Here is a 24,998-nt window from a genome sequence, read left to right as displayed (position 1 = left end):
GATTCAGGATAAATATTAAAAGCTGAAAAAGATTCTTTATTTTAAAAAGCACTTATGCCAGTGAAAAATATATTGGCAAAAATAGTCTATACTGGTGATGATTTGCATTTCTCTATAGAGGATAAACACTTTCATATGTTACTGGCCTGTATGCCTGTATGTGTATTTGAGAGAGTTATACTTTGCTATAAAAGTTATACTTTGCTAACTTTTCTTTGGATTGTTAATCTTTTGCTTAGCAACCTGTAAAACATCTGACTTTTTGATATACATACTTATAATACAATTCTTAAGTTTTACAATTATTTATATCTCAGCACCAAATGATATTAAATTCAAATCTGGAAAACAGCTTAGAATAAGTTGTTTGCTAATAATTCATCTTAAGACATTCACTTATAGTACTTAAAAGTGTAATATGGTATTACTGTGTACTGTTATTTGGTACTTGTCTGTTTCTGCCATTAGCCTGTAACATTCCTTGACTATAAGTACTAAATAGTATTCTTTATATAACCATCACCTTGCACTTCTCCTCATATACAAAATCAATGCATGAATGTCCTAATGAACTGAAGAAACTAAAGCTTTCAAAGCTAACCTCTTTAAACCTTTAGATTCTACAGCCTCCCTATTTGGATAACAAAAATCAATAAATTAATAAGTAAGAATTATTCTACTACTTGCATATATTACATAGGCAGAGGAAAAATCTATTTTTGGCATAGTTTTGTTTTTAACATTTAAACAAATTTAGTGAAATATAAATGGGGTATGAAAAGATGAAAGTAAATCAAAAGAAATATAGTGTAATAATTATACCAAAGTTAAAATGTGTCTTTTAAAAAAGAAATTCCATGATAAATAGCTAAGATTTAATATTTCAGATATTATCTCTATAATATTAAGCAGTTGAACTGAAAATGTCATGTATATAAAATTAACTTTTAAATGTTATTTTACAAAAACAGATGAAACCGCCAGTTAGCCTAATACAGAGCAAAACTGAGACCTACTGTCTAGGGTTTGTTTGTTTGTTTTTACTTTCACTTCCCAGTTTTATTGAAATGATAGGACTAACTAAGTCATTATCTGTTCTGTTTTGTTTTATTAATGTGTGTTTTTACTTTCACTTCCCAGTTTTATTGAAATGATAAGACTAAGTCATTATCTGTTTTGTTTTGTTTTGTTTTGTTTTATTAATGTAGTATTTTTATTGAATTTATTGGGATGACAACAGTATGGTGATTGCCAGAGGGGAGAGAGGCAGGGAGGAATATAGAAAATGGGAGGACAAATGATGATGGAAGGAGACTTGACTTGGGATGCTAAACACACAATACAATACACGGATAATGGAATGTAGAACTGTATTCCTAAAACTCATGTGGGGTTTATTTAGTTACAAAACTTTATTGCTATAACCCAATTACCCACTCTCCCTGTCATAACACCTAGTCTATGATTTCCTTTCCACTTTTATTATTCAGACAAAACCAGAAATACCCAAAAAGAAAAGTTAATTAATAGAGTCATGTGGACCATGGTTGGGCAAAAGTTGATAAATTAGTTTGCCTACATGGGGCAAGGTGTCTTGAATAATGATTAAAATAATAAAAAGGTAAAAAATATATATTTTTTAAAATGGGAATGGAAAGAGAACTTGAAAGACACCTGAGACAAAAAATAAAATTAAGGATGGTGAATAGAACACAAGGACAAGGATCCTTTCCAAGACAGCTAAGTAGGAAAGCCTGCTAAGTAGCTTAATACAGAAAAAAGACACGAAGAAACGGTATCCAGGAAGCTCTATCCAGAGCACCCGATCTATAAGAGAGGGTGGTGGAGGAAGTTGAAAAGATAGTAGTTCCTTAGGCCAGAATCAGAGTACAAGATGAAATGGCATGAAAATCTGCCAGAAAGTGTATGTGGATGCCCCTCCCATAGCCTCTTCACTGGTGACTATCTGCTCTGCTAGCTTATCTAAACCAGAAACCTAAACATCTTTTCTCCAATGTTCACACTCAGTGACAGCATGATCGATATATTCTCCTGCTTTCTCTCTCTCTTCTCTTCCATTTGAACAAAAAATGTTTCCCTTCAAGCTGTTTTCCCTTTCCAGGGTTTCTGCAGTAGCCTTCTCAGTGATGTTCCAGAATCTGATTTTGAAATTCTCTGGCCCATAACCTGCTAAAGCTGTCAATGTGAATTTACATTGATATCAATTCATATTCTCCTCCTTTATGCCTTTCATAGCTTCCCTGTCATGATAGGGCTATCTTCACTAAAACAACAGCAAGCAGGTTTTATGCCTTTAATTCTCACAACCCTGCAAAATAGAGACCATTTTCTCCATTTTTATGGGCAAGTCATAAAATCAAACCCAAATTTGTCCACTCTCAAGTGTGGTGGCTTCTCAGCGCACATGCTGTACAAGTCCCTTTATTACCAGTCTCTACTTCTCTAGTCTCACATCTCATTCACCATTCATTTCCTTTATGTATCCTACCTTTGCATATGTACCACCTGAAATTCCCTTAGGTTTTCTCTTCACCTCAGGAGTTTGAGAACTGTTCTATATTCTTCCATTGTCCTTGCACATCTATTAAAATTATTTGTCTATTTGACAATCTTCCCCCACTAAACATAAATTACGTACATTTGGTGGGGGAAAGACATCATTTTTCTTTTTTTAATTAAATTTATTGGAGTGACATTGGTCAACATGAACATATAGGTTTCAAGTGTGGGTTTCTATGTTGCAAGATCTGTATATTGCACCGTGTGCCAACCATCCAAAGTCAAATCTTCTCCAAGACATCATCTTTCAATTGTATATCCTTAGTACCCAGCTCAATATCTGGAATATAAAACAGACTTAGTAAAAATTTTCTGAGCGAATGACTGAGGCATAACAGATACCAGGAATAAAGTGACAGAAAACAACCCCTTCATTTATATTCTCCCCTCCTCCCAAGTTACTGCATTAGACAGAGACTTCTAAGACTTAAACAGCAGACAACAGAGTCTCCATTGCCTTATGTCGTTATATAGTTGTATATTGTTGCTCTGTATCTCTGGTTTCCACATCTTGAATTACAGACCCATCATTTGGCTTCAGCTAATTGAGTTCTTAAGCTCTCCTCTCCTCAGCGATTACTGACTTCCCCTTTTAGACTTTATTCACATATCTTCATGCTCATTAGAATCAATATCTATCCTCCCTGCCCTTATATCCAAGGTAACCACTATTCTATTGCCACAGATTAGTTTTGCCTGTTCTTGCACTTCATATATATTGAATCATATAATGTGTAGTTTTTTCTGGTTGACTTCTTTGGCTCTTCACTATTATCTGTGATATTTATAACTATTGTATATCTGTGCTTTGTTCTTTTCATTGCTGTCCTATATTCCAATGTATGAATATACTACAGTTGATTTTTCCAATCTTTTGTTGAAGGACATGTGAGTTGTTTTCAGCTAAAGGCTATTGCACTCATTTCTCTTAGGTATGTTTTAAGAATTGCTGAATCATAGGGTTAGATACTGCCAAAAAGTTTCCAAAGTGATTTCTGTAAAAATGGGTTTCCTCACATCCAATATGTTAGGTTCCAGTTGCTCTATACACGGGAGTGAGCAAAAGTAGGTTTATAGTTATAATAAAAGTAAATAATATAATAATTGATAAATAATAATACAAGAATAAACTATTTCATGTAATCACAACTGGAAACCTACTTTTGCCTACCCCTGCACTGACCAACAATTGGCGTTATGAGTCTTTTCAAGATTTTGGCCATTCTGGTGGATTTCAACACAGACTGTTTCATGTCTTTCATTACTAAACTCCTTTTAACTACTTATTTAGATCATATTCATTGTTTAACTTATTTCATTATGGCCTTATCTAACTGCTCTAGTACCTCCAATTTCAAAATATTTTCTCCATAACCATTTCTTGAACTGTATTCCTTATTTAATTACAAACTTCTTCCCTAGATGTATTGGATGACATGTAAATATCATAATTCCCTTGAAATTCTGGCTCTATTCTCCACTTCCATTCTATATACCTAATGTTTTAACCACAGACTCAGCCGTCTGCTCTTGCTTGTTGATGTCAACTGTCATCTAAATGGAAGGACAGATCCACTACCACCCTTTCTGGAAGTGTCAATCCTCTAACTCCTTTTGCTGTTAGCCAGCTACTGCAAGAAAGCCTACCATCGTCTCAGTCATCAGGTGGAAAAGCAAAGCCACTGCTTTCTCTAGAATCCAGCCCCCCATACAGTTTCCCCCTGCTACTCACAATACCATTCATTCATTCAATCGCAGAATCTTGAGTCACTTATTTTCACTCTTGTTTCTCTCCTATATGCAGTAAATATATTATCTTGATTTTTTCTCATTTTTTCATTCTTTATCCTGTATAAGATATTTATTCCATTAAAATGGAAATTTGCAATTATGATTTTATCTACCTCCTACCATCCATAAATAAACCTATATAAATTGGCCAAATTTCATACACCCTTGCTAACTTTCATTTTCCTGATTTTGGTCCTCAGACTACCATCACTACCACCATCAACAACAAAGCAATAGCTAAAATGTCATAACTTTGAATACTTTTTTTCCCTTTAAACATCAAAATTGCTCTGCAGATAAGCCTCTCTTATTATCCCTATTTGGGAATTTAGAGAAACTGAGCTTAGACAGTTATTAATTAGAACCAAGGAGATAAAAAGGCTTCAAGAGTAAGGTAAATGACTAGAAAGATGAAAGCAGCTAATTACACTGTAAAACTCTAATAATTGTTTTCTTCTTTTCTGAATCTATCTTATTTGAAATAAACAGTATTCATAATCCTAGACAATAGATGATGGGCTAACAATGCAAACAGTACACACACACAAACATTATAAATGTATGGAAGTCAAAACACATTTAAGCAGAAATCCAAAATGATTAATATATGAGACGTTATGACAAGATTTTTACCCCCTGTTTAACCTCTAAAAGACAGTATTCTCACCTGGCCAGTGTGGCTTAGTGGTTGAGCATTGACCTATGAACCAGGAGGGCTTTCAGGAGGCAGCTAATTGATGATTCTCATCATTAATGTTTCTATCTCCCTTTCCCTCTCCCTTTCTCTTTCTGAAATCAATAAAAACATTTTTTAAAATACAGTATTCTCTAAATCATGAATATACCTTAACTTGTAGAATTCCAAGTTTTAAAACAGAATAATTTTGACAGGACTAGAATAGGAATATGACAAACATGTGAAATTGCTCTTATTAACTTTTGTACTGTAAATAGTGAGGTGGTGGCCTTAGTTGTCCAGTAGTAATAATAATTGTACTAATATTGTCAATGCTATATACATATGCCAGTGAGACAATGGAAAAAATTATTGTGTGGCTTTAAAATGTGTCTACAAGGTCCTTGATACTCCTTTCTTCAAGTGGTAGGCCTGACCCAGTGACTCACTTCTAACAACTAGCATACCGTGGAAGTGACAGTATGCAACTTAAGAGACCAGGTCATAAAGCTCAGTGAGTTCCTCTCCATGCTCTCTTGGATGGTTCACTGTGGCAAAGTTCTCTGCCACAGCCAAGCATGATGAAGAGCCCATGTGTCAAAATACTGAGATTTCCTGCCGATAGACCTCTGAGCTAGACACCTGCAAAGCAGATCTTCCAGCGCCACTCAAGCCTTCAGATGACCAGAACCACCTAAGCGACCTGAAGAATTACCCAGCTGAGCCACTTCTGAACCCCTGACCCAAGAAAACGATGAGGTAACAAATATTTGTTGTTGTAAGCCACAATATAATTTATTATTTAGCAATAGATAACAAATACAATAATATAACCCAGGTAATTTATTCTTTAGCAATAGATAACTAATACAATAATACAATCAACAAATCACTTCATGTACTAAATAAAACCACCAAAGAAATAGATAAAAGTGAGATATCATTGTATATATCAACTTAGATGTTTAAGAAATGATAACATCCAGTGTTACAGAGGAAGTAAAAATGAAGACACTCTCATATACTACTTACAATTTTAGGAGAACTTGGGAATCTGTATCCATATTTTTTAAAACAAGTGTAACATATATCTGACATGGTTCCACCTTAGGATTTTATGCTAAGGAAATAAGAGTCTTGCATATATATATACTGTACATATAGTATACATATATACATATATATATATAAATGTTTATGGGATTGATATTTGTGATAGTAAATATTAGATGTCTTCTGAATTAGCCACAGATAATGGTATACCCATACGATGTAGCCATTAAAATAAAATTTTATATATTGTTTACTGTTGGGCCCCAAGTAAAGTGTGTATTGTACATACTATGCAATGTGATTTTATTTTTATTATTACATTTTATGACATAGACAAACATTCTCAATACATTAAATGCAAATAACTGATTTTAACATGTGAACAGTGTAGTTCCAATTTAATTAAAAGTTGCATGTGTGAGTATGCATGTTTGCACATGTATTTGGGCCCAAGGATAGAAAAAAGGAATAGACATACAAGCACCACAATGTTCATAATATTTGCAACTTAGTGTAGAATTAAGAGTAAATTGTCTTTTCCTTTGCTATTTACCAATTTCCTAATATTGAGACAGCAATTTTTCTAGTGAAGCACATAATACTGGTCATTGTCACACATTGTTAATACTCTTCTAGAAGCCATCTGTCATCTGACCCCTGGATGCCCCTCTGAACTCTTCTTAGACACTCTCACACTTGCTCATTAAGCTCCAGTCACAGGAGACCTTCTGATCCTGGGAAGCAGAAGGTCCCTGGGCCCGACGGCCTTTGACTAAGCATCCCCACCTCCCGGAGTGGCACCTTCACTCCTGCTTCCTCCACTGAATGTCTTCCCCATCACCTTAGAGGACCTTTATTACCCACCACATTGAAAGCAGCCTCCCCGGGCAATAAGTTCAGAAGTGCTTTCTTCTGGTTACCAATTTCGAGAGCACTTTCTACTATACGAAAACTTCTCTTTTGACAGAGCTCCCTCCCAGGACCTGAACTGCAGCTGCTCTGTCTTGGCACCATGAATCACAGTTCCCAGCCCTTCTTCACTGCTGCCCACACGGGAGTCCCCCAACATGAGATGCTCCAGGAGGAACAGGGAGCAGCCAGCTAGAGATGCCCCAGACCTTTGGGCCCATGACGACCACCGTGATCAACATCACGTGGCCTGCCATGGCCAACCGCATTGTCTGGTCCCTGTTCAACACACACGCTTCATGAATTCCTGCTACCTGGGCTTCGTGGCGTTCACCTGCTCCTTGAAGCTTAGGGACCTAAAATGGGGAGTGTCGTGATTGGGGCCCAGAGCTATGCGTCCACCACTAAGTGCCTCAATATCTGGGCCCTGGTCTTGGGCCTCCTTTTCATCATTATGGGTCATTATTACTGTCATCGTTATTTTCACCACTGCACATTGGTAATTTTCCAAGCAATTTTAGACGTCATAGGGGGATAAATGCTGATGGACAGAGACTTGACTTGGGATGGTAAATACACTATATAGCGTACAGATGGTGAGCTGTGGAATTGTGTACCTAAAACCTGTATAATTTTGTTAGCCAGTGTTACCCCAATAAATTCAATAAAAATAAAAAAATGAGTTATGGAGGCCCCTAGTAGCTGCCCATAGCCTGAGGCTATGGCCCTTTTTACAGCTGTCTACAACTGAATTCAATGAAAGTCTTGTAAATTGTGGAAAGAAAAATCTTTTTTTTTTTACTTTATTGTTTGCTTACTGTATATCTCCCTTAATTTATAAAATATAAAAATAGAGCAGGAAACTCGCCTGTCTTGTTAACTGCTATATCGAATCCCTAGGAAAATGCCTACCAATAGCAGAGATTGGAGAAATGTTTTCTGAATGAATGAGCGCTACAAGGATTGCCTTCTTTAATGTTGCTGACCATCTATTCTTCATACTGTCTTCCTCCTTGGCTTATAGGTACTGCAACCTCTCCTTCTTCTTTCCTCATTCCTAATGAGTACTATTTCCTCATTCACTGACGTCTGTCACTGCCAGGTTATCCTCACTAAAGCACAACAAAGCATCAAGCAAAGAGAACAAAATTACGTCTATATTGTCAACAATGTGTGGGAGCTCATATGAACGCCATATACTTCTACGCTCAGAGAGTCCTAGGACACAAGCTCCAGAGGGAGGCAATAATTTTTTGTTGTTGTTTACAGCCCCCAAATCAATGCCTGGTACATTTTAGGCACTAAAAATAAATAACTGTCCAATATATGTATTTATGAATGATTGAATGAGGAATAGCCAATGTATTTTGTTCCAGGTATCATAAAAGTGATATAACGTAAGGGAATGGAAAAAACAAACAAATGTAATTCTATGCAAGGACACACACACTGTGATCTAAAGTGTGCAGCAATAAAAGTATACTGAAGGAAAATTGCTTGCTCATGACAAATCTCACACGCAAGCATTAAGTCAGTTAGATATGAAATATACACACAGCTGCACAATACACCGCTTTTCCCATCAAGCAGCCAGCTCTTCGATGCTGCCAGTTAAACCACAGTGTAAATGTTACTTCAATTAAACATCAACATCTACTCAGGACCTACAGCAAGCTCCTTGGCTCTGTCGTGTAGTTCCCGAAAAGGAACTGAAACAATACCACATTGGAACTGCTTCCACCCGCTTTTCCCATCAAGCAGCCAGCTCTTCGATGCTGCCAATTAAACCACAGTGTAAATGTTACTTCAATTAAACATGAACATCTACTCAGGACCTACAACAGCAAGCTCCTTGGCTCTGTCGTGAAGTTCCCGAAAAGGAATTGAAACAATACCACATTGGAACTGCTTCCACCAGTAATCAAAATTTCAATACCACTCCCCCTTTTATAACAGTTCTTTAAATTCAAATGCATTTCAGAGCATGTAGCCAGCAGTGTTTACACATTGTTTAACACTTTCCTTTTACCTTCTCTGATCTTCTTAAATAGATAGCACAACTGTTCACCCAAGGTGAGGGCAGCACCCCCTATCAGGTTGCTCTCTGATTTTATCAGTCCCGAAAGCAGCTCTATCGCTATCTCTGGAAGGGTTCTTTCTGCAGAGAGCCCATAGTGTGTGTGTGCTTTTCATACATTCTCAGTGTGACAAACACCATCTAGCTGGCTGTACACTGTCATTTCCATTGAAAACCTGTAATTACCTTTCATGAGAAACACTTCAAGCTGATTAAAGATGATACACTTGAAGGCAAAGAGCAACAGTGCTCTGACATCAAAATGTGTATCTTGTAAGCAAGAGTGCAGTAGGATGCACACAGTAAACACTAAACTTTTAGGAGATATTACAGTTGCCCTTTGGCACACAGTATTATTAATTATCTGTTGAAGCATAGATTTTCAAAGATCAAATTGACTAGACCATACCAGCTTTTGAACTGTTCTTAAAAATATTCCACCATAAAGAATAAGCAATTCCAAGGTCCCCACTCACATCATCTCATTTACATTTACACCAATTAAGTAATTGTTTAACTGTTCCCATTTCTTGATAGCCAACCCAGTCAAACAGGCAGTTTTATTTTATCATATCCTTTACCTGTGTTGAGTCTATTTTGTTGGTTAAAGTAATCAGGTGAGCCTGAAATGTCAAATTATTTGCACACAGGAGTGTTTAAAGACAATATCCTCAAGAGGTACTTACTTACAATTAGCTAAACATTATTGTGGACATTCGTCATTTGTCTGAGTTATTTATTTTTAGCCATTGAAACGCCTCTCTATGTTTGGAGAATTTCTCAAGATATAAATTATGTTGGGAGGCAGTGCTCGCATCCAAGTGTAGAATTTGAAAGCTTGTTTTACCTGCCTTCTTTGCCTCTGGGACTTGGCCAACCACTTTGATTCAGCCAATTAGAAGGACCTTTACTTGATTTTAAATGAGAGGTTAGTAACCCAGAGAAGCAGGGACAGTGATAGATAGACCCATCCCGGCTTCAGCAGCAGCATCCAGTTCTAGGGACAGCAGTCAGTTCCCTCGGGCCAGTGATGATGGTCGCAGTGCAAGCCACGGTGCCTATGGTTAAGGGTTGTGGCAAGTGTATCTTTCCCAGCCTGGTTCTACATGCAATTTTTTTTAATTCTGTAAATTACCAAAATACTATTTCAATAAATATATCTTCTGTTTAAATCGGTCTGTTATTTACTAGTATAACTGTAAAAAGCTAGGGCAAATTCTTTGATAGGCTACACATCAACACTTTGAAATGTGTCATCTTAATATACCCCAAAGAGTACGCAAGCCTGTCATCCTACTCTCAATGTCTGTAGTTTTCTCACAAGTGCCTAGAGGACTGGTCTAGCTCTGGAAGAAGCTAATGATCTTCATCATTAACCAACTTCAGATATCGCATTTTTCTTTGACTTAATCCAGAAACCAATTTAGGAGCACAGGATTCTAGAATTGTAGAGCTACAGGAGCCTTTTCTGCCATCTATTCTATGCCTTTTACATGGAAATAACTTATTTGTCTCAGGTCAAACTGCAATTAAATGGAAAAGCTAAGACAAGAATTTAGGCTTCTGATTTAGAATCCAGTACAGTACTATTTCCATGGCACCAAATATGTCCATTGGTTTCTTTCATCTGCAAATAACTGAAAACTCAACTGGAATTGGCCTAGTCATTAAGGGATTGATTAGACTGCGGGACAGGGAAGTCCATATGTAAGGTGTGATTCAAAGTTCATTGACTGATAAGCTCAGCAGCAGGATCAAGGCATCAAATGGCCAATGATCCAAATGCTCCACTCTTGTTCTCAGGAGAGCCAAGTTCGAGACCACTGGCAAAGAGAAAGGTTTCTCTTCCTCACACAACTAATGAACAGCTGAAGAAGGGCCTGAGCTTTGCACTGATGGAATTACCCCTCCTGGACAATGGAAGGCCATGTATTGAGTCCTGGGTTGTAACAAGAGTCAGTCAAGAGACACAGTGAGCAACTGGTATCATCCAAACCAAATGGATGCTACACAAAAGAGAAGGGTGAGCTGGGTGTTGAGGAGACAATAACAATGTCTACTACACAAGACAAGGAGAGGACATAAGTAGCTACCTACTGATTTCCATCCCTTAGGCAGTGAACATTCCCAAATAAATTCTGTCAAGTTTTTCATAGATTACTAAGTAACATTATCCCCAAAGCTTTCAATCCTCTAAAATATGCACTGTATATAAAATTTAAAGAGTGGTGACTTGCCTTTCATTGTATTTACACAAATATTCCTGTGAAAAAAGGGGTAATTAAAAGGCTGTAAGTATATAGTGGGTATTTTATGAAAAGACATGCTATTGTATACAGATTTTATATCATTATAACGAATAAAAATATCAAAAGCACAAATATATCATTATGGACTTTAATTGAATGGCTAAAATAACTTATAAATTCAAATCATTTACTTAAAACTCCCTAATTCCATTTTAAAATGGCATTTCCTACAATGAATGTAAAACCATACGTCCTGTAATAACTTATGAAGATTTTTGGTTTCTGATAGCAATCTCTAAAATCTTTCATAATATTGTAAATATCAAGAAAACAAAGCCAGTAAACTCTGTACACTAAATCTAACCTGTGTTCACAATTGTTTTAGCCATTGAGTGATCTGGGGAAGTTTGAGGACACCTCAACCAAAAAAAAAAAAGCAAACTCCCATAAGTCCCATATAGAAAATCTGGGCAAGAGTTGAAACTGATGCATCCTGACCCGTGGGTAACAACCCCTGTGAGACAGGTAGGAGCTGGGGCGTGGAGGTTAGTGGGACTTAGGAGGAAAGCTCTTAGCAGGAGGAGGGATGTCTGACTCTCTCAGTAGAGTTAGTTCAAGTGATTATTCCATTTTCTTACTTTTATACCAAATGCTCAGACTGCCAACAAATAAAAAATTCAAAATTCCATTTTATTAAAGAAAATGCAGTATAAATAAAGTTGTATAATACGAGAAAACTCACAGAGGGTTATGTTTAAGTATATCCAAATCATTAAAATGGATTTCAAAGTGAGAACAAATCTCTTAGGTTGTTTCTGATTATGCCTGTATATGGTGGGGCAGAGGGACAGCTCAGGCGCACCATGTACCTTCCTGCAATACATTATAACTTAAACACTGCAGTTCACCCAATATAAGAATCAAATTGAATAACACTGTCAATGCAATGGCAATGCCGACTGTACTTCCAGAATTTTTCAAGTCTTTAACTTTATAACAGACCCATAATTTAAACAACTGAATCAAGAGACAGATTTTTATCTCCTACATTTCTTTCAAAATATTACAGAAAACTTGCTCCTACAATTGTATTTTGAGCCTGCTAGACTTCCCTGAAGAGTACCAATCTTCTTGCTACTACAAAACATTGAAGTTCAAAAAATTTCATTTCAGAAAATAAACGAATAGTATATCAATCTTTTCTTGTCTGTACTCCAAAATTCAAACTGACCTCCCTCAAGTTGTGTAATGTTTTATGATACAGTTTCTAAGGAACCTGCCTCAAAGATTCCTTCTTATAGAAGACAAGAGCATTAAATGTTTACAATATACCAGGCGAGGGCAAGGTGGATAAAAAGAAAGTGTCAGGAAGGCTCCAGCAGCTAAAGAGCTTAAAATTTTGTAAAAGTTTACAGAGAGAGAACAGATATAACCCATGATAAAATGCCATAGATGCTGGTAGAAATACTTGTTCAAGCAGTTGGATCTGGGGATTAAGACATGAATAGCGACTTTCAAGAGAAGAATATCTATGAATATGAGAAGCAAGAATATATGGAATTAGGAGTTAAAACTACATGTTTTTGAGAGCATGGGATAATGGCTAGTTTCTGATAAAACTGCATTAACCATCACCATGAAGAATATCCATTTTTTAAATAAAATTAGGTTATACATGAACTTTCAGATATTAAATTGCACAACAAAGGAAAAAATGACAATGAGTGTTACTAGAATAATAATGTACAAGAAATTAATAGAACAGAACTGAGAGTTCAGAAACCAAGGTATCATTTCAAATTAGCAGATTTATGATTAAATCTTTAATAAATGGCAACATAATCCTAGAATAATTAGTTAACTGTTTGGAAAGGAAAATAAAAAATTGCAGACCCACTTCACAGCATGTTCCAAAATCCATTCACATGGAGTAAAAAGTTAAATGTGAGAAAGAAAAAGTGTTACAGAAATAATGAAAGAATAAATAAAGAAAAGGAAGTTGTTTCAGTTAGAGAAGTTCCTTCCAAAGCAAAACAGCAAAGATAGAAGCTATAAATAAAAAGACTGATAAATCTAACTACACAAATTAAAAATGAAAGACCAAGGCAAGCTGGAATAAATGTGAATATCATGATTAGCTCTCCATAGCTCTCCAAGCGCTGGGCCCATTCAGGCTAATGCAGGCACTGTATTCTCCATGCATATGGAAATGGAAACTCAACACAGCCCTCAAAATCCCACTCCACATTTTCTAGCAATAAAGAAGATAAGCCCTGGCTGTGAAGACACCAAGACACCACTGCCATTAATAGTTCTCTGACCCAGAGACCCTCGTCTGAGCAACACCACCAGGAGAGGTGCACCCCTCCCTGATGCACCTTTCCTCAAGCATTTCCCAGTGCTCCTCCCTTTCTGGGTGGTGACCTCCGTGCTGTAAGCTTCTGGATGTTCACATGCTATGAGAGACAACTTCCCCTCTCAGGCAACCATGGCCAAGTGCTGTTCAATAAAGCTTGTTGTAAGTTACTGCCTCTCCTTGGTCATATATTTTCCTTGATTGGCACCAAATCCTTCAAACCCCCTACAATGCCCAACTCTGGATAATCTTGTAGTCCTAACCAGGCTACCCGATTGCAAAGTGTCATGGTATTTTGTAGCTACTCTTGAATTAGTGATTTACTTATTTACTGTTAACATATAAATGAACTTTCAATATTTGTTAACTCTTCAGTTCTTTGACGAGCTAAAAGTCTGTTAGAAGAAATCTTAGCTACTGGATAGGGGATGATAAGAAGAATTCAGAGACAGGCCTATAGGTATATTATGAAAGCTTTAGCTTAGAGTAAATACATTTTCTTGATCAATTGTGATAATTGGACCATATACCAATTTTTCAAAATGGAACCTTTTGGAGAGTAAATGGGAGTGGTATATAGAAATACATAGGATGACAGACAAAATTAGGACAGGCAAAATGGAACAAAATGGTTTTGGCAATAACATATTGAAGAGTTAGAGAAGGGAGCCCACAGGACTCTCTATGAAGAATATCCCCCACTTTGGGGTGCAAATGAGTTAAACATGTTAAATAGACACAGCTGATAAAATACACTCATGAGTATATATTTGAGTAATTATTTCTATTCTTCACAGATCCAAGATGGAAAAGCCAGAGACAGAGTCCACTACGCTACTCCTTAGAGATGAGAGCCTTTCCCAGGCAATCCAAAAGCAGTGTTTGTTGCTCTCTTTTCCCCCTGTCATTTATACCCTCTTCCCTCCCTGCTGTACCACAGAATCACTTCTTACTTTTTCTATTTGTCCTTCTCTCCCATTTCTACCTCTGCAGCATTTTTATTTCTGCCATTAGCCTCCATAGCTACTACTTGCCATCAAGCAGCCCTAGTCATCCAGAGAGCAATGTGGAGCTCCTGTTGGGGAAGGGTCCCAATGACTGAGAAACACCCCCCTTTATGGGACAGGTTGAATGGCATCTCCCAGAAGTCTCTGCTCTTTCTGCCTATCTCTGCCTGTCTGTGCTGTTCTTCTTTATACTCTGCCACTCCCTTCCCCCCTTGTCTTCTTCCTACACTCCTGAAGAAGAAATCTACACTAATAAAAGACAAAGATGCTGACATTACCTTCGCTACGCCCACCAGCCAATCAGAAGAGTATGCAAATTAACCCAACAAAGATGGCCATTAAATTTGCATACTGCAGGTGGGGCGGGCAGCGCCAGAAGCCACACGTGGGATCTGGGCCGCAGATCGGGGACCAGGGAGGCGGGGCAGGCAGCGCCAGAAGCCACCCAGAAAGGCGGAGCCGGCGATCGCCCCTGCCAGAAGCCTTAGGCCTGGGCAGGGGCAGAGCCGGTGATCGCACAGGGCTGGGGGTCCCCTGCCCAGACCTAATGCCCCAGCCAGAGGCCTGAGGCCTGGGTAGGCGATCGGAGTGGGCTTAGGGTCCCCTGTCCAGGCCTAATGCCCTGGCCAGAAGCCTGAGGCCTGGGCAGGGGTGCAGCCTGCGACTGGAGCGGGCTGTAGGTCCCCTGCCCAGGCCTAAGGCCTCGGCCAGAGGTCTTAGGCCTGGGCAGGCGATCGGAGTGGACTGGGGGTCCCCTGCCCAGGCTTAATGCCCCAGCCAGAGGCCTGAGGCCTGAGGCCTGGTCAGGGGCCAAGCCGGCGATTGCACAGGGCTGGGGGTCCTTTGCCCAGGCTTAACACCCTCCCTAAGGCCTTAGGCCTGGGCAGGGGCCGAGCCGGGGATCAGTGTGAACTACAGAGGAAACACCTTTTCTGACTGCTCATTGGCTAAGTTCCCTTTATGCCACTGGTAATATTCTTAGTAACTTGGGTAATAAGAATTCAAGAAGGTGATGTAGGGTTTTTCCACCTCACTCTTGGAGAAAGAAACGAAGGTCTGCTGCTGGAGAGGCTAAGAAATATCATATCCTGCCCTAGCCAGTTTGGCTCATGAGATAATGCCTCTGCCTGCCTACCACAGGGTCTGGGTTCAATTCTTACCAAGAGCATGTACCTAGGTTGCATGCTCTTCCCTGGCTGGGGCCCAGGTCAGCGTTCATGCAGGAGGCAACCGATCAAAGTGTTCCTGTCACTTTGATGTTTCTCTCTGTCTTTCCCTTTCTCTTCCACATTCTCTAAAAATCAATGGAAACATATCCTCAGGTGAGGATAAAAAAATAGTAATAAAGAAATGTCATATCCTAAGAAAGACACATCTTGAAAATGCCTAAAGAAAGTTGTCATTTTTTCATGGTGAAGGGACTGGAGTCTGTGTTGATGAAAACACTTTGGTGGCTGCGGTGACTGGCAGTGGCTGCAACGGTGGGGTGATGGGGCTGGTGCCTTCCCCTGATCAGCCCAGTCGCCTCCCACAAAGGGAGGCCAGACTGCAGCTTAGGCCCGCTCCCCAAGGGGAGCGGGGAGCAGGGAGCAGGCCTAAGCCGTCAGTAGGACATCCCCTGAGGTCTCCCACTATGTGAGAGGGGGCAGGCTGGGCTGAGGGACCACCCCTCCCCCAGTGCACAAATTTTGTGCACCAGGACCCTAGTGGGTTTATAATCACTCACAGGAAATGCTGAGCCTTAAAATATATATACTAGAAGCCCGGTGCACGAAATTTTGTGCACTGGTTGGGGGGGGGGGTCCCTCAGCCCCGCCTGCGCCCCCGGGGGATGTCCTACTGGAGCGGGCCTAAGCCCGGCAGTCAGACTTCCCTCTTGCAGTCCGGGACTCCTCGCTCCTTACTGCCCACCTGCAGTGGAGGCGGGAGAGGCTCCTGCCACCAATGCTGTGCTAGCCAGCAGTGAGCTCGGCTTCTGGCTGAGTGGTGTTCCCCCTGTGGGAGCATATTGACCACCAGGGGGCAGATCCTGCATTGAACATCTGCCAATGCACATCACAGTGACCAGTCATTCAGCTGTTTGGTCAATTGCATATTAGGGTTTTATTATATAGGATATAGTATATTATACCTTTTTTCAATGGAAGATAGCAAAATGTGCTATACTAATATCCCAAACTTATTTTCTCAAAGTTTTTAATTTTCTAGTTTTGCTCTTTCCCCTGTTTCCCTACTTTCATATTCTGAGTCACTGACTGATTATTGATGTAGCACAGCCTAGTTGGGGGGAAGGCATATTAGATCATGGCTGATACCTCATTTGGCCTTAAAAGGCTTTGGTTTAATCTTATACAAAAGGAAGAAGAAAGAAAAAAAAGTTTTGTCAAAAAAACACACACAAAAAACACCCAAAGGGTTTTTATTTCCTTAGAAAAACTACTTTGTCTTTTTGCTTATTTAATTGTGTGTGTGTGTGTGTGTGTGTGTTTTGTTTTCCCTTTGTTTTTGTTTTTCATTTATAAAGATGAAATGAACTCTGTGGGCTTCTCAGAACATAGTTGGCTTATGTATGGTTTTTAAAGCACAGCAGGTCCCGTGTATGGAAAAGGCAGGTAGGTGCTCTGCGTCTCTTACACCACTTAATAAGCATATACAGATTAAAAGAGAAAATTATTTTTTAATAATGAATTTATCTAATTTACAGTTCACTCAATTTATTATCACTGTCTTTTGCACACTCTTTTTAAATAACATATGTCTTCAACGCAGGACATTTACAGTTAGCATCAATGTATTTTCTTTTATTTTTCATGGATTTCCAGAAAGGAGCTTCAAGACCAACTTTCTAATTACCGACATATGAATCAACTAACACCTGGGAAATCAGGTCTGGACTCTTTGTTTCTCTTTTTGCATAGTAGAGATTCCCTTTGTTATTTCTAAAAATCAATTCCTTATTAATATAAACATACTTAGGCAGACAGGTTTAGCAGCAAGGTCTTGTGGCCTTAAGAATGGATGCTATACTCAGTTGGGATGTTCTAGAGAAATAACCGTATTGAATTCTATTACATCTCCTCCAAATTACATCCCATTACACAGTTGTGTTTGTTTTTATTGTTCATTCTCATACACAACATCTGTCCTATATGCTTCACTGAACTATCTTTTAGGGGAAAAAAAAATGCAGCTGAGAAAGGCAATGAGTATCAAATTCAGAACTCCCAGGAGTGCTGACCCAAATTCTCAAATGATAGCATTGAAATGCACTTTCTACTTTCAGATCTGTAAAATCATATGATTTCTTAAAGAGTCAAATGTCATGTATTTTGGCAAGCTATCTTTGACAAGTCTTTTAAAAATGATGCAGACAATTAAAATAATGGGAACACAACTATGAACTACCTAATGACCTAAATATAAAGAGGTGAAGCTCTGAGAGTCACAAGGACTAAGAATAGAACTTGTTTATATTCTTTCTTTTACCTTGGTTACAGCCTTGCACACACTTACGCTTTTTCAGCTCAGATGTGGATCAGAGAGCTGGATGGTTGGTGCTTGCTAATGCTCTCTGTCTGCTGTATAAAATGCTATAAATGCTTTAGGTACAGTCTTCCCAAGTTGTTTTATATAGGTCTTCAAGTGCCATGGAATAAACATTCCTGCAGTTGCCTTCTTGACATTCATTCCAGGATTAGAACTTGTGTATGTTATTAAATATTTCTTTAGAAATAGCATTATTTTTTTCCTGGCTCCCTTTGGTCCCATCTCTGTCCTCCAAAAGTTATAATATAAATGATTTAAAGGAAATTGAGAAGAAGGAGGATTGCTTTGGGAGTTAAGAAACCTGAAGGGAAGATGGAAGGAGCACTCATATCAAAAGCTGGCTTCTCTGGCTTCCCCACCTAATAAATACACACACACACACACACACACACACACACACACGGATACTTTAGCTTCTTTATTAAGAGTCATTGAATTGATATATTTGTTGAGCAGTCTACACAGATTAAAAATTATTCCTACTTAAATATTTGTATCTTACAAATGCACTCTTGTCTCTTACAGACACTAGTTTAATTATTTCATATCTGTAAGGAATCTAATGCTAATTGAGCAGGTTTTCTTCTGGTAGGTATTAATTTTAATTATTTAGAGCAGCATGAAGCTCTTCGTAATTTCCCACCTGACAACTGAGACCCAAAAGAACAGCTGCCTACAGTTTTATGCTCCTATGAACACACTAGATATCAGAGTCAATAAACTTGGGCCTGAATTCTCTGTGTGTTCCATTGAGGTTATGAAAATGAACCCTTTTGGGGGAGTTCAGAGAGATCTGCAACTGAGACTGATGTCCAAGTCACTGTGCAAGGTCTGATGACAGTCGTAGATCTCAATGGAGCTGCAGGAAGAGAGGCTCCCTGCTGAAATGAACACAGCCTATGGTTAAATAATAAATCACAGCCATGTAGCCAGCCTGCAAGCAGCCACTACCTATCAGAAAGGCACCAGGACCACATAGTGCAAATATTTAGTTCCACACAGTTGTATATCTTGATGGGATCCAACTGAGGTAGTTATCTATTTGTCTTCCTAAAGGGGAAGATGAATGCTATTTATTTATGATGAATTAAGAGTTGAAATGATGTTTTTTCAATTGATCCAATACAAATAAGTACAATGAAACCTAATGATAGATTCCCCACATTCAATAATACACCCCCCCAGTAGGATTGTAAGAATCAAGTACCCAACACATACATAATTTAGCACAAACACCTTTTGACACCTCACATATTTTGTTGTTCTTTTGCTAAAGAACAAAAGGCTTCCTCCTGTATGAACACACAGTGTTGTATCTGCTCTCAGTCATGCTAATTCAGGATACAATGAACCAGATGAATTATTCATTTTGAAGTTGCAGTTGTTTGTGGGTAAAACTGTGCAGAGACCCAGAATAAAAAGATAAGTAAAAATGGGAATAGAAATGGACAGAGAGAAGGGGCTCACCATTCCAAAGAATGTACATAGATATATAATTAATTTCTAATGTTGAAGTATAAATGAAAGTGTTCCAATTAGAAAATTAAATAGTACTCTCAGTGAGTAAAGACATGCAGGGGAAAAGAACTGCCATTTAACCTACCATAGTTAACATACAGTTCATTAATCCTGAATCTCTCTCAACAAATACTTGACCAGCTAAAGGCTCTATAGCAGGGGTGGGCAAACTTTTTGACTCGAGGGCCACAATGGGTTCTTAAACTGGACCGGAGGGCCGGAACAAAAGCATGGATGGAGTGTTTGTGTGAACTAATATAAATTCAAAGTAAACATCATTACATAAAAGGGTACGGTCTTTTTTTTTTTTTTAGTTTTATTCATTTCAAACGGGCCGGATCCGGCCTGCGGGCCGTAGTTTGCCCACGGCTGCTCTATAGCCATCCCTTAAAAAATGCTAATATTTACAGCCTTTCTACCAACGTGAACTAAAAAGGAAGGGACTATCTTTCTAATATTTATAACCCTGGTAGCTAGGGTGTCCTACTAGTAGAGTGTCTGGCATTAGTCAATGATCACTTAAATATATTGAGTTTGAATAACCTTATCACTAGCACCAAAAACAATGACATAATGTGCCTTTCCCAAGATGATTATTTTCCACTGAAAAGGGTTTGCTTTACCTTTCCCTTCCCTCCTTTTTGCTCACTGAGAGAATAACCAGCATCACTGTTGTGACTTCTGAAGTGTAACCTGCAAGCACTAAAGACCAAATTGAAGCAGAGAGAGATTAGGAGGTAGAGTAGCATTTCAGAAGTGGTCGCTATATTCCAGGTGGGAGTTAGTGAACTTCTGGCCAAAAGTAGATTCTGTGGAAGGCACAAGAGGCCAGCCTAACAGAAACAATCAAAGGATGCCTCAAATATTTAAATGATGATGCACAGAAGGAGGAATGATAAGTAGTTGCTATTTAAATTTTATTAATTTTATTTTATATTCTTGCTATTTCAAGAATATAAAATTCAAGAAGAAAATAGATATACCTTTCAGCAATACTACATTTGTCTAAAAATAGGCACAAATGTAACAAAGATACAAGGCTCACTAAATTTGAGGGGCTTTTCCATAATTTTATAGAAGAAATACAAATGTAGTATATTTCTTTTCAATTAGAAATTACATGGACTATTTTATTGTTAATTCAGTTTTATTTTTCCAAATAATACAAATGCTTAATTTAAAAGTCAATCAGCAGAGCCAGTCATAAAGTAAAATAAGAGTATGATTTTTTTAAATCCTGCCTTATCTCTTCCCACTCCCACTTGATTACCAGAGCCAACCATTCTCAATCACATTGCCTTTCCTTGGTGATCTGACTCCATTTTAAAATAGAACATGCTAAAATGTCCAAGTATTATTTTATAAGCTTATATAATACCCATAAAATTTCTCCTATGAAAAGTATTTTGTTTTCTTATGTCACTTCCCCTGCTCCACCACACACACACACACACACACACACACACACACACACACACACACACACAAACTTGTTCCCTCCCTCATTTTTCCCATATAGGTAGTCATAATTTTTAGGTAATTAAATATTGATATAATTAAGATGATATAAATATTTCTTATGGGTAAGGCATGCAGTTTACTGTGACAATCTTTCTGATTTCCCTGGAGATATACATTGCCAGGCTCTTAAAGGAAAGGTCAGTCCCTTCAACAGGGACTTCCCCTGACTTGTGGGGAAGTGGCTGGAGGTGGATACCTCCATGGCATAAACCTGGGGGATGCGGAGCCTGGGAAGGGGTGGGAGAGTACATGAAGGTTTTAATTTGTAACCAGATTTTATGTACCTGAAATTAAAAAGCTCTCACCACTGAATAAAAAAAAATCTGAGCTCATGAACCATTTTTAAAATGCATCACAGACACAGCATGTGCCAAGGATAGCCAGAGGGGTATGTGACAATATTGCCATGATTTTAAAAAATGTCAAACCCATTGCAGAAGTGACTACAAGTCATTTTGGAGAGAATTCGCACAATGGAGACTAGTGTTGCCATAGGTGGGTATTTGCTAATGTTTTCTGGTTGCTTGTTCTATGAATAACCTTTATATATTAAATGCATACAAATAAATTATGTTTTTAAAAGTATTTTTAAAGAGTAAGGCATTGAAAAGCTGATTGAAAGTTCCATGTGCATGAACCTGCTTGCTGATATATGGGCTTTACCACAGGGTGATCAGTTGGTGAGCTGGTTATTTTGTTGGTGAATCCCAAAATGTCAGTCTCTGTACATCTTATCTCTTGGGCCAATATGTCCAGAAATTAAGTCTCCAAACTCCTCTCTAATTCTGGGATTCAAGAAGGAAGGAAACTGAGAAGTTCACAGCTCAAGATACAGACTTCCTGTAACTCTAAAAAGAGTTTCCTCTTGTAGAATAATGACACTTCTCTTATCTCCTGCTATCTCTGAGTACAGAGATTCTTAAGTTCAACACTAGCCTGAGTTCAACAAGGGAGGCATTTGAGAAGGGAACTTCTTGTAAACCCTCTTAATCAATCTTCATGTCTTCAGCCCTATCTTGCACCCAACCTTTCAAAGTCATGTTGTAGCTCTAATTTCTAAGCTCTACCAGAGTTCTGGGGCACAAATGGAATTTTTTCTCAATGTGGTACATATTTATTTTATATTATTTTAATGTAGGCACTTAGCTCTTTGCTCTTTCTACTCTTGTAAGTCAAGTAGTACTCTTGTCTGGTTCTAAATTTTGTTAGCAGCTCTTCTGTGACATTACCTTCTATAATTGTTATCCTTACAGATTTAAGCCTCTTTATTCCTTAAATTTATTTTAATAGAGTTTTGAGAGAAAGAAGAGATAAACATGCTTACTTAAACCATCACAATTAATCGTAACTCTAGTAAACTTTTAAATTATTTTGTTTAACAGTAACATAAGCTAGATAATAAAATAACTTTGTGTTCATCATATGAAATTTGAAGATTTTTTTGTTTGATGTGTCATATAACATAGAAATATGGAAAATTTTTTAACTTGATATCAGGTAACTTTATCACAGGTCTTTCTTTCTTGAATTTAGAAAATCAGAGGTATTTACACTTAAAATTTTTCATTTATTTTCACTACAACTGGCTTCTTAGTCACAACAAAAATATGACTTGTGCTTTGAAATGAGTCTTTTATTCTTAGGAGAAAAACATGTTTATAAACAAAGAGATTTTTTAAAGGATAATAACAAGTTGTATCATTTATTGTCTCCTAATGTAAAACCTATTTCAGATGTCAGGGAAGCAAGCATGCTTAAAATAATTACAGAAGAATCCCAAAACAAAACAGATGAGTGCTCAGATTTAGAGTATTGATATACCTGAAGCCAAATATGTACAACAAAATTTAAACTAACAGTCTAGAAAATATCAATGCTATTTTTCTGAAACTTGATAAGGGGATTGATTACACTACTATATTTAAGAGCTAATTTTTAATTTATATTTTTCTATCTGTATTTTATATTGTTAAAGTAGTTGTATCATGTTTTTACAAGATGATATATTCACTTTATAAAAATCTAAATATCACAAATGGCAGTATTTCCTCTTTTCTTATGTCTGAGTAGTATTCCATTGCATGTATGTGCCACATCTTCTTTATCAATCATCTATTGAAGGACACTTTGGTTGTTTCTATGTCTTGGCCACCATGAATATATCTTTGTGATTAAATGTTTTCAAATTTTCAGGTAGATACCCAGAAAATGGGTTGCTGAGTTATATGGTAACTTTATTATCCTTTTAATCCTCACCTGAGGATATACTTCCACTGATTTTACAGAGAAAGGAAGGAAGAAGAAGAGGAAGAGGAAGAGGAAGAGGAAGAGGAAGAGGAAGAGGAAGAGGAAGATCAATCGGTTGCCCCCTGAACTCATTCCAGCCAGAGACTGAAGTTGCAACTTGGGTATGTGCCCTGACTGGGAATCGAACCCATAAACTTTTGGTGTATGGGATAATGTTCTAACCACCTGATCCACACCATCCGAGGCTGGTAACTCTTTTCTTAATTTTTTGAGGAGCCTCCATACTGTTTTCTATAGTGGCTGTACCAATTTACACTCCCACCAGCAGTGTATGAGGGTTCCTTTCTCTCCATAACCTCTCTAACACTTGTTATTACAGGGCTTGTTGATAACAGCCATTTTAAAGGTGTGAGGTAGTATCTCCTGATAGTTTTGATTTGCATTTCTTTACTAGCTAGTGAAGTTGGGTATCTTCTCATATATCTGATGGCCATTTGCCACAACATGAATGGGCCTTGAGAATATCATGCTAAGCAAAATAAGGCAGTCAGAAAAAGCTAAGACCCATGTGATCTCACTCATATGTGGGATATAAAACTGAAACTCATAGACACAGACAATAGTATGGTGGTTACCAGAGGGAAGAGGGGTGGAGGGTAGTAAAGGGTAAAAGGAACCAAATATATGGTAACAGATGATTTGACTTTGAGTGGTGGGCACACAATACAATATACTGATCATGTACCATAGAAATGTACACTTGAACCTATATAATCTTTATACTTGAAATCTATATTGTCTTTTTAATCAATGTCATTCCAATACATTTAATGAAAAAATAATTTAAAAATCTAAATATCAACAAAAACAATTAAATCAGTCCAAAAATATATCAACTGAAGATAACTAGTATACAGAGTTATATAGCTATCAATATAGCTATCAATATTTTTACACACTAAATTAAACAACAGACAAAGATTTGCCATCTAAATATTAGTTGCACAAAATCTTTCAGAAAAGGAAGTGAAAAACAAGACATAATTTTGGGGGGAAGAAAACATGTGCTTTGAATACTCCATTTTGCCTATTTCCCCAAACATTCCAGAAAGGTAAAAAAACAACAACCCCTAAATTTATAAGTTAATGCACAATATTACTTCTTATTATAAAAGAACAAATATCAGAGGAGAAAAAATTCAATCATTCAATCTCAATAACAAGAGCACCTGGGCCACCTACCCCTAAGTCAAGACTATCCAGAAAAATTAAACTCTCTCTCTCACCTATGTTCTGACTTGGACACTGAACTTGGGAGGAGAGTTTCAAAATTTAGCAGGACAGATGGCTTAGTGATTTGCATTAACATAAATGAGTCACTATTTCATAGCACAGGACAACTTTGTCACAGCATAAAGGACTAAAGGGTAGGGCGAAATGTGAGGCTTAACATGTAGATATTGAATAG

The 24,998-nt window shown here is 37.8% G+C and overlaps 1 protein-coding gene and 1 pseudogene across 1 annotated transcript in view; one reads left to right on the top strand and one right to left on the bottom strand.

The window, feature by feature from the left end:
• CACNA2D1 (calcium channel, voltage-dependent, alpha 2/delta subunit 1) overlaps window positions 1–24,998 on the bottom strand; it is a 328,431-nt gene that overhangs the window by 264,556 nt on the left and 38,877 nt on the right. The gene's annotated exons all lie outside the window — the stretch shown is intronic.
• LOC106723679 lies at window positions 7,101–7,617 on the top strand (annotated as a pseudogene).

Source organism: Myotis brandtii, unplaced genomic scaffold, assembly GCF_000412655.1.
Source record: "Myotis brandtii unplaced genomic scaffold, ASM41265v1 scaffold621, whole genome shotgun sequence".
NCBI classification, from domain to species: domain Eukaryota; kingdom Metazoa; phylum Chordata; class Mammalia; order Chiroptera; family Vespertilionidae; genus Myotis; species Myotis brandtii.
The sequence above is the reverse complement of the archived record's forward strand: the minus strand, read 5'-3'. Positions and strand labels throughout refer to the sequence as shown.